This window comes from Portunus trituberculatus, chromosome 48 (genome assembly GCF_017591435.1).
Source record: "Portunus trituberculatus isolate SZX2019 chromosome 48, ASM1759143v1, whole genome shotgun sequence".
Classification (NCBI taxonomy): Eukaryota; Metazoa; Arthropoda; class Malacostraca; order Decapoda; family Portunidae; genus Portunus; species Portunus trituberculatus.
Genome location: NC_059302.1, coordinates 8,123,531 through 8,135,402, shown reverse-complemented (window position 1 = coordinate 8,135,402; position 11,872 = coordinate 8,123,531).

The window sequence follows — 11,872 nt, the reverse complement described above, 5'->3', positions numbered from 1 at the left end:
TAACAACACACACACACACACACACACACACACACACACACACACACACATACACACAGACACACACTTCAAAATGTATTTCACAACAATGAAAACCAGCACCAGTGTTAATATGTACATATTTTATTTGCTACGTTTCGGTAACGCTTGTACCATCTTTAGGCTATAGTAGAGAACACAAAATATTAAGTAATAAGAAATTCAATTATGTAAATACTTAAAAAGCCTTTCGCAAAAGGTTACCTACTAAATAAAAAAGAAAGGGAGAAATTACGATCATAATGTTAACGTGAGCTAAAAATCCTAGTGAAGATAAAAAGTAAAACTGTAACGAAAAAAAGAAAAAGTCTTGAGCACTAAAAATACTAAAAGAACACATCATTGAACACACCACAGCCTGAAGATGGTACAAGCGGTACTGGAACAACAATTAAAAAATGTACATATTAACGCTGGTCCTCATCTTCATTTTACGCCTACGCTTTCCATCGCTGATATATTAATCATTCCGAGAGGGAAAAGCCACCACCACCCTGGGATGAGTGAACCAGCGTGTGTGCCTCGCGTTCCTCTAATAGCTATGCTCAGGATCTCCCAGGGTGAACAGAAATGAGGATTGCAACCTCTGATCTTACAATTGCAGACGACGTACTGACCTTGAAATGGCTCATATGTAGGTAAGCAGATGAAAAAGACAGACAATAGGTAGATAGATTGGTAGACATAAACAGATAGATGCATAACTTGAGAGAGAGAGAGAGAGAGAGAGAGAGAGAGAGAGAGAGAGACCAACCAACCGACCGACGCTGAGGCAGAGAAAAAAAAGAAGCAATATTTGACATGAGGAAGAGAATTAGCGCAGTTGAAGGAGAGAGTCAAGTGCGATAAAAACAAGTCAATAATGATTCATGAAAAAGATGAGGTGTGCTGTAATATCCTGCATCCCTCACACCTCTCCCCTTTAACTCGTCTATGTACAGTCACACTCTCCCTCGCTCTCACCTCCTTCGAATCTCTGTCATATTCTCTCTCTCTCTCTCTCTCTCTCTCTCTCTCTCTCTCTCTCTCTCTCTCTCTCTCTCTCTCTCTCTCTCTCTCTCTCTCTCTCTCTCTCTCTCTCTCTCTCTCTCTCTCTCTCTCTCTCTCTCTCTCTCTCTCTCTCTCTCTCTCTCTCTCTCATTTTTTCGTGATTTTCCTCCTGCTTTTCCTCTTCCTCCTTCTTTTCCATTTCCTTTTCCTTCTCCTCCTTTTCCTCCTACTTCTTCTTCTCCTTCTTCTTTTCCTCCTCCTCCTCCTCCTCCTCCTCCTCCTCCTCCTCCTCCTCCTCCTCCTCCTTCTAGTCTCTTTCCTCCCACATTTATTTTTTTCTTACCTTTTTTCCCTTCTTACTAAATTTCCCAATGCCATCACCGGGTTTTCTTTTACTCACGGACCAAATATTTTCTTTTCCGCGCACGTTTTCTTTTTTTTTTTTTTTTTGTAGGTGAAATAGTTTGATACGGACACTTTGTTTTTTTTTCTTTTCTTTGATTTTGTTGACCACTTGTTTCTTTTCTTTTTTTTTTTGTTTGTCTATTCATGAGAGGAAAATAATAGAAATTGTCTTGGAATATTCAAAGGTGGTGTTTTGTACAAAGTGTCTTTTTCGTTTGACATTTTCTTTTTTTTCTGTTACATATTTGACTTGAGAGAGAGAGAGAGAGAGAGAGAGAGAGAGACGCCTCGTTCCACACTGTTAGCTATTGATACATTCATTCGATATCATTAGAACTTCCATTATCTTGCTAATTATCACATTTACATCTTCCTCCACGAGCTGAATATCTTCCACCTTCCCTTTGCCTTTATTTTAGTTCCTTATATTTTGTTATTCTATTTCTCTATTACTTTTTATTCTTAAGTACTTATATATTTTTGTACCTTTTTTCTTTTCGTAGTTTTTGTTTTCCGATATTTTTTTTCATATGTAAGGGCTGTTAGTTAACCAAGGGAAAAAGAAAAAAAAAAGAAAAGGTCCACTAAGTTGCCAGCCAGTTTCCTTGCAGGTCCGAAAGTGTCTTGAAAATTCCCTCTTAGATTAATCAAGTCATAGGAAGTTGGAAATACAGAAATTGGTAGGGACTTCCAGAGTTTACCAAAGAATAGTATGATGAATGATTGAGAGTACTGGTCAGTTCTTGCATTAGTTAGTTGGACAGAATAGGGGTGAGAAGAAGAAGAAAGCCTGGTGTAGCGGGGCCGCAGGAGGAGGGGAGGCGTGAAGTTAGCAAGATCAAAAGAGCAGTTAACATGAAAATAGCGGTAGAAGATAGCAAAAGACGCAACATTCCGGCGCTGAGAAAGAGGCTGAAAGTTAGTCAGAAGAGGGGAGTTGATGAGACGAATGGTTTTATATTCCATCCTATCTAATAGAACTGTTTAAGTGGAACCCCACCCCTCCATACATGTGAAGAATCCCATGTTGGTGATGTTTTCCTTTTTCATTTTGACTTATCATGTTCCAATATTTTTTTTTGCAGTGTACTTGTTTCTTCATTTTTATTCTTTTTGGCTTATTGTTTTCTCTTCATCCTCTTTTTAATCAATATTTCTTTTTCTACACGGTTTTTTTTTCTTTTCTAATCTTTTTCATGGCCGCTGCATTTTCTCTCCCTCATGATTTTTTTTTTTCGCCTACTTTTCACTCGTCTTTTTTAATCAATGTTTCTTTTTCTGCACGAATTTCTTTTCTTTTTAAACTGGGACTGTAATTTTCTCTCCCCTCATGATTTTTTTAGCCTACATTTTCCCCACTTTTCTTCATCTCTTCTTATTCAGTCTTCCTCTTTAGTTCGTCTACGTTTCAGTGGCATTCGTGTGTCCTCGCCTGCCTTCGCTTACATTTTCTTTCTGTAATTTGTGTCCCGGTTTTGTTTATCCACTCATTTCTTGCCTTTCTCTCTCTCTCTCTCTCTCTCTCTCTCTCTCTCTCTCTCTCTCTCTCTCTCTCTCTCTCTCTCTCTCTCTCTCTCTCTCTCTCTCTCTCTCTCTCTTCTCTCTCTCTCTCTCTCTCTCTCTCTCTCTCTCTCTCTCTCTCTCTCTCTCTCTCTCTCTCTCTCTCTCTCTCTCTCTCTCTCTCTCTCTCTCTCTCTCTCTCTCTCTCTCTCTCTCTCTCTCTCTCTCTCTCTCTCTCTCTCTCTCTCTCTCACCGTGACTATACGAGGTGAATTCTTGAACACTGGCAAAACTTCTCTCGTGCCATAAATTATTCCTGCACGATTCTACAGACTCTGGTGGAGAGAGAGAGAGAGAGAGAGAGAGAGAGAGAGAGAGGGGGAGAGAGTTTAGACTTGTTCTTATTTTACTTTCCTTGAGTCGAACACAAAAGTCAAATTAAAAAAGAAAAAGTTAGTTTCCATTTTTATAGACATCATCAGTTCGTTCCATGAAGTGAAATGTGTATATAGTAAGGAAAAAAATGTATCAAAAAATGGAGAGAAAAGTGGATATGACATATTTCATAAACTTGGATGTGAGTCATTAAGTTTGGAGTGAGAAGAAATCAAATCCATAACGCCATTTGTGCTAATCTGTGTCCTTGATATAACGTCATTGGCGCCAGAGGAAAATCTGATTTATTTCGTATTTTCGTTTTTCTTAACATTCATTCCCTTTCCCTCGTTCACTGAGGAAGATTATTTATTAATATATAGATTTCGTTTCAGGCCTGCTTTTTATTTCTTGCTATTTTATTACTTTTTTATTGTTGTTATTATTATCATTATTATCATTATTATTATTGTTATTATTATCATTATTATTATTATTATTATTATTATTATTATTATAGTAGTAGTAGTAGTAGTAGTAGTATTGCTGTTACTATTATTGTTATTGATTTTATTATTATTATATTTATAATTTCATATACTTCTTTTTTAGAAGTGACATCATTTTTAAGTTTTCTCATAAGCAAAGAATATCAATATCAAATTAAGTTAAATTTTGAAGTGGTTTGATTTTTTTGTTATTATTGTTTTTGAGGTTGTTTGTGTGAATTTGTTTTTCTTTTACAAATTATTTTTGGGATGAATTTTATAGTATTTTGTCGTTTCATAATTCGTACAACATCCACATCTGACAATAAGTTATGTTTTGAAGTTATCTAAAGGTTTTCATCGACTAATCACATTTCAAGACTGTCCATATCGTAACAATATTCCTCGGATATTGAATTTTCTTTTTATAATTTCTCTCCAGAAATTCTCCAGAAATTTAATAATATACGAAGGCTATCCATGCCTGAAACTAACTCTATTCGCTTCACGGACATCGGCCTTTACTTAAGCCCGCGCCGCTCACCCTCCCAGCTCGCGGCGTAATATTACCTGACCCAACCTAAACTAAACCATGTCCATCCCAGACTAGTCCCTCACCCTCCCCTAACAAAAAGACTTCACCCCATCTTTCATCTTGCTCAGCTTTACGCTCTGAATCTCCACTTTCCTCCCCTTCCTTTCGTTCCCCTGCTCCCCTCTTGCCTCCCCTTGCTTCCTCTCCTCTTCCGTTCACTTCTATTCTCTCCTAACCCCCTTCCATTCCCTTCCTTATTTCTCCCCTCGTCTCCTGTTCCTTTGTCGCCCTTCTCTTACATGCCTTCGTCCCCTCTCTATGTCTTCCTTCCTTCATTCCCTCCTTTCCATTCCCTCCCTCTACAGTATCCCGCTGGCATACTCATTACTCTCCTCCTGTCCTCCCCATCTTCCCTTCCCACTCTACTCACTGCTCTGTAACCTAACACGCACCCACACTGCTACAGTAAACCCCGCTGCTACTCCCTTGCACCCACCAGTCCCTCCATCCCTTAAACTATCGTAAGTCAGCCGCGACTAACCCAGGGTCGACTCCTCTGAATTAACTCGCCTGTGCATGGACCTCACCCCAGCCCAAGGTCGTAATAAATCCATTCGCCTTTAGACTCTCTCGTGCCCTATTTTCGCCCAGAACCAGCGGGAGTCTGGAATCTTTAGAAGTGTCGGGCTCTGCAGATGGATGGGAATTTATGGTTGCGCAAACTGGTCGTCTCCCACCGCTGCGCAGAAAGGGGAATGCGAGGCCCTGGATGGAGGTATAATAGAGGCATGAGAGAGGGAATGAGAGAATGAGGGAGTGAGGGAGTGAGGAAAGGCAGTGTAAGAGGACGAGTGGGAGTGAGAAAGCAACTTTCGTGGTGATAAGAAGTTCAGCTGAAGAGGAAGATGGTGAGAATGAAGGTGGCCGAAGTTCAAGAGGAGAGAGGATGAGGAAGTTGAATGAGAGGAAGGAAGAGAGGGTGGGTGGAGCACAGACAGGGAAAAAGAGGACAGAGAAGAAAGGAAGGAAGGGACATGGTGAAGAATGATGCGAAGAAGAAAAAAAAAGAAGATGACGAAAAATAGAACTTTAAGAGGAAAAGAAGAACAACAAATGAGATAGATAGATAGATAGATAGATAGACAGATAGATAGATAGATAGATAGAGAGAGAGAGAGAGAGAGAGAGAGAGAGAGAGAGAGAGAGAGAGAGAGAGAGAGAGAGAGAGAGAGAGAGAGAGAGAGAGAGAGAGAGAGAGAGAGAGAGAGAGAGAGAGAGAGAGAGAGAGAGAGAGAGAGAGAGAGAGAGAGAGAGAGAGAGCAACAGGAAACGTAAGAGAAATGAGAATTGGTGGAGGAAGAGCAGGAAATAAAAGAAAGAGAAAAATTTTGTACTAATGAAATTCTCAAAAAATAGAAGAAAACAAGTCTCTCTCTCTCTCTCTCTCTCTCTCTCTCTCTCTCTCTCTCTCTCTCTCTCTCTCTCTCTCTCTCTCGCTCTCGCTCTTACTGTCTTCGTCGTCATCCTTATCCTTCCACTTTTTTTTCTATGTGGAGAACTCAGTCGCTGCCAGATAATATATTCCCGGAACGATTTTACTTGAAGCTGCTCTCATGCATCTTAACAACTTCAGCCGCGTCTCGCCTCAGTAGAAAAAAAAAAGAAAAGAGGAAAAAAATACATATATATCGTTTCCCACTTGAAGTAATGGAAGCTTTTATTGCCAGCATACGTGTTGCCTGTTTAATGTGTGTGTGTGTGTGTGTGTGTGTGTGTGTGTGTGTGTGTGTGTGTGTGTGTGTGTTGGGGCTCGGGAGAGGAGGTTGGTTGAAACACTCACGAAACAATCATAACTTACTTCCTTAACATGAATCACCAAGGTGGATTCCACTGTTGTGCTGCTCTAGACTGACTAGGCACTTATCCATCATACGGACGATGTGGCTAGATTTTGCCAGTATCAATCTCTCTCCCTCTCTCTCTCTCTCTCTCTCTCTCTCTCTCTCTCTCTCTCTCTCTCTCTCTCTCTCTCTCTCTCTCTCTCTCTCTCTCACTTCTCCACCAAGCTCCAGCGCCAGTCCACACAAAGAGGATGACAATCAATGGCCGATGCTCAAGAATAAAGCTTCTTTCTCGCCCACTTCACCATGCATTTCAACACGAACACGAGCATTACGCCTTTTCCTTCCCCGAACTCACCAGCGCGGAACGTGCTCAGATGTTGACCGAAGCAAATGTTTAGAGGAGGAATAGATAAAAAGTGACAAGCGCTAGTCAATTTCCGCGAACCGAACTCAGGTTGGTAATCTCAGTGGGTCTAGCGTCGCCTTTGTTTCAATTTCTCCTCCCAACCAGTCGTTTCTGGAATGGGTTTTTCCTTAACGAGAAATCCCCATTATTGACTTGGAGCATTATCTGATAAAGGATACGTCATTGTTTTATTTTTTTCCTTTTGTCGTGCGGATGGGGTAAGGCTATCTCTTTTTCTTTCGTCTTTCCCGCTAAATCATTCATGGGATTGGCTGCCATGAGCTGGAATAATAGTAATAAAAGAGAGAGAGAGAGAGAGAGAGAGAGAGAGAGAGAGAGGGCGGGGTAAAAAAAGACTACTGGCATAGATAAGAAGCCATTACACTATCGGTAATGAATTGTGATTGCCAGTGTTATTGATTTTTTTTTATATATATATCGGAATTGTAGCGTGTATACCTACGCACACACACACACACACACACACACACACACACACACACACAATGATTTATAGAGAAGCAATGTGACAGTTATAAAAGTTCTTGGTAACACATTGCAGCACAGTCCAGCACACACGTCCAGAGAAGGAGAGAGAGAGAGAGAGAGAGAGAGAGAGAGAGAGAGAGAGAGAGAGAGAGAGAGAGAGACTAAGCCACCAATACAGATGTGTTAGACTTTTTTCTTTGTCTGTTCTTTTCTTCCCTTCTTTTCCTTATTTCGTTCCTTTCTTCTTCTTTCTTTCTGTGGGTGATGGCTGGGGTGACAAGGCACAAGTGGACACCAGAGTAAGCCTTGACAAAGAGAAAATCCTTTAGTGATCAAGAAATTGATTTGGTAATAATGTTGGTGATGGTGATGGTGATTATGATGAATAACGATAATGACAATGATACCACTACTGTTACTGCTGTTGCTACTACTACTATTACTACTACTACTACTACTACTGCTACTACTACTACTACTACTACTACTACTACTACTACTACTACTACTACTACTACTACTACTACTACTACAACAACAACAACAACAACAACAACAACAACAACAACAACAACAACAACAACAACAACAACTACTACTACTACTACTACTACTACTACTACTACTACTACTACTACTACTACTACTACTACTACTACTACTACTGCTACTACTACTACTACTACTACTACTACTACTACTACTACTACTACTACTACTACTACTACTACTACTACTACTACTACTACAGAATACCTCCACCCCATGTTTATTGATGCGTCAATTAGGGGCTCCACTACTTGGAGGTCATTAGCCCCAACTCTCGCTAATGACTGTGGCATCCAACCATATCTAATACTCTATAATATAAACATTAGTTGTTAGCTATAAATTCACTCTACCTCTACTCTATCTACTCTTATGCCACTCTCCACCACTGTAGCCTCGCAGTCAAGGCCACTTAAATCTGCAGGTATGGGAGTGGAATGCCTTGTCCCCCTGAGACACAGGAGGGCTGATCTGAGGAGGAGAATGAAAGACGGCACCTCATCCATGCGACGACATGGCTCCTTGGCTGGTGCTTCTTTTCTGCCATTAGGTCGGCTAGTCTTGAGTAGAAGCACTGAGCCTTGGAGCCCATCCCGCCAGATGTGGTGAAGACCAGAGGTGTGAAGCTGCCCTGGTCAATGTGTTGGATTCTCTCCCCATACGCTCGGATCTTCTCCTGCTCATTCTTGCGGTGGGCGGCCTCCAGGAGAGTTCGTGGTGACAGGCGGCCATCGGGTCAAAGATCCGTATGTCCATGAATGCTTTCTGTCCCCTTGTCCAGAACCCTCGTGCGCTGACGTCGACTCGAGCCTCGTTGGTGGTGTTGGCTGTTCTGTAGCGCAGGTGCTCGCCGTCTAGCGGTAGGAGGGTCGGTTCAGTGGAGACATCGTGGCACACCTCCCTGAGCATGCTGGCGGTCAGATCTCTCACCTCATCGTGCCTGATACATACGAATCCCCCCTTTTTGCACGTCATGGTGTGGTTGACGTCATTGGGGAACTACACACACAGGTACTGCGGAGTCCTTCCACCGGCCAGCCGTACCTCAGAGCAATGGCGTCGACAAATTCTTGTTTGTTGAGGCTGAAGCCCTTCGCTCCAATGGGCAGTGACGTTAGCCAGTTAGAGGCTCCTGTTTCCTGTGCAGTGTGGATTTTTCTCACTGTGGTTGCAGGCAGGATGTTTTTCAGGTCTTCGAGACAGTTTCGTTGATGTTGTTGCCTGTCTCTAGATATAATTCGTCTTTGCTCAGTGACTGCACTTTGGGCTATTTCACCATGTGCGTCCTGAGCAATGATCTTCTCTGTGAGGGACCTGGTGAGCTTGAGGGAGTTGAGGTTCTCCACAGTCGCTAACTTCTTAGGGGAGGTGATTCCCATCCCACCCAGTCTTGGTGGAAGTTCGAGCAGCGCCCTCTCCCCATCTCCGATGGTGTGGGATCTCAGTAACGCTGGGATGAAGGTGTTCCTTATCGAAACCTCGAGTGGTGCAAAGAGCTACTACTACTACTACTACTACTACTACTACTACTATTACTGCTACTGCTATTGCTACTGCTGCTACCACTACCACCACCACTGCACTGCTGCCACTGCTACCACTACTGCTACTGCTGCTACTACTGCTACTGCTACTGCACCACTACCACTACCACTACTACCACCACTGCTGCTACTGCTGCTGCTGCTGCTGCTGCTACTGCTACTGCTGCTACTACTGCTACTACTACTGCTGCTACTGCTACTACTGCTACTACTACTACTACTACTACTATTACTACTATTACTACGTATTCCAATAATACTACTATTCCGTACTACAATAATAATAATAATAATAATAATAATAATAATAATAATAATAATGATAATAATAGCAATAACAATAAAGATAATTAGGAGAAAAAATAAAATGATATTACATAATGATAAAAATGATATTCTTATCGGAGAGTGTTGTTGAATCATCATTAACAGTTGTATATGACTTATTATTATTTCTATTGTTATCATTGTTATTATTATTATTATTATTATTATTATTATTATTATTATTATTATTATTATTATTATTATTATTATTATTATTATTATTATTATTATCATTTTTGCTGTCATTTCTTCTCCCCTTCATACTTTTATCTCTTATTTCTTTTCAGCTTTTCGTTGTTCTCGCTGCTATCACTGCTGTTCTTATTCTTAATTTCAATAATTCTGAGACAAATGAGCAAATCGTGATAATCTGCATACCACTTAGCGAATTTTAATTAAACGTTTCGAGCCGTCAAACGTATCCTTCTCATAACCTGGCTCAACAATAAATAATTTTCTTTATTTACATGTTAGTATTTCTGTTCTGATTTTTTTTATTAATTTTTGAGCTATGACAATTATTCAATGACTAATTAGCAGTAGGAGTGTGTGTGTGTGTGTGTGTGTGTGTGTGTGTGTGTGTGTGTGTGTGTGTGTGTGTTGCTGTAGAGATGCCTGTCCCATTGAAACATTTTCTCATCTTTTATAAATCTATCTTTAGCTTATTATTTCATTTATCTGAGTTTGATCTTATTAGTTCTTTTTTATGCGTGTGTCTTTGAGGTGTACAAAATATGCGAATAATTGAGCATGGAAATCAAACATAAATAATGAAATATTTATAAAAGTGTGAGTAGAGAAATTTATGAAAGGATACTCTATTCTTTATCCGCACATGAAAAGACTAAAAAAAAAATAATAGAAAAAAAAAAAACTCACTTTTAGCTTTGTACTGGCAAGGATCAGGGAAGCTTCTCTTTTTAACGTGTTGCTTCCTCCTTCTCTTCCTTCACCATCATCATTTTTATTTTCCTTTTCATTCACAGCCTCACCATTTCACCATTCCTTCCGCCTCTTTTGTCATCCTCAATGTTTTCCCTCTTCCCTATTCTTGTACACACCACTTCTTTTTTCCTCTCCGTTAACAGCACACGAGAGAGAGAGAGAGAGAGAGAGAGAGAGAGAGAGAGAGAGAGAGAGAGAGAGAGAGAGAGAGAGAGAGAGAGAGAGAGAGAGAGAGAAAGTGTGTTACCTCAACGCAGACTTTGATAGTAAGGTTATGTATTCAAACAGTATGTAGACCTGGAACAGAAATACCAACCCATTCTATCTAGCAGAGTATCTGGTATGTAGAAAGCTGCTTTGAATATACATTTGTTATAGTCAGTTATCAGTATGCTATGGACAGTTTGTCTTTTTTTTTTTCTCTTGCTTTTGTTTTCTCTCTCATTTTTCACGCCCTTCATGCATCGCTGCTTCCTGCCGTGAGTTCCAGAAAAAAACTTGGTGGCCGCTGTGTTGACAAGCCGGAGTGCAGCTGCGGGTACTTAGCGTGTTGAATTTTCATACACGTGTTGTGTTACATGTGTGATATTTCTGTGCTACTGATTTAACTTTTTACCTTACTCCTGCTATACCTTTTAGTGCTGGTGCTGCTCATTCTGGATGGTAGTGCTGCTGCTACTGCTATTATTTCTATTACTGTTATTACTGTTATCATTATTATCACTACTACTACTACTACTATTACTACTACTACTACTACTACTACTACTACTACTACTACTTCTACTACGACTGCTACTGCTGCTGCTGCTACTACTACTATTACTACTTCTTCTTCTTCTGCTTCTTTTTTCTTTTTTCTTTTTTCTTCTTCCTTTTCTTCATCTTCTTCATCTTCTTCATCTTCTTCATCTTCTTCATCTTTTCCTTCTCCTCCTCCTCCTCCTCCTCCTCCTCCTCCTCCTCCTCCTCCTCCTCCTCCTCCTCCTCCTCCTCCTCCTCTTCCTTTTCCTCCTCCTCCTCCCCGAATAACTAGCGGTTTTTCTTATCTGGGCCTCTGATGGTGCTTAAAATTGCCCGTTAGCTTCAGTTACTCTCATCCTCCATACACGACACAGATAGCCCGGAGTGAGCAGTCACTACTTTTGCTCTCGCTCTGTGGATAGTCAAGAGCCATGACAGTAGGTGACCATCATCGGGATTTTAGGTACCAGGGATCACCGCTGCACGGGGTAACTATATAGTGCACTGCGACCTTAAAGGGAAGTGCACTTTTACAGTGGTTGTACGGAACTGGGGCCTGATTGACTGCTGTCTCTCTCGAAAGCGCCAGGCCGCACCATCTCTTTGACTCCACACTGTGTCTACATATACACTACACAACACTGCCTACACACATACTTAGCCCAGAGTTAACGGTCATCACTACTGCTCTC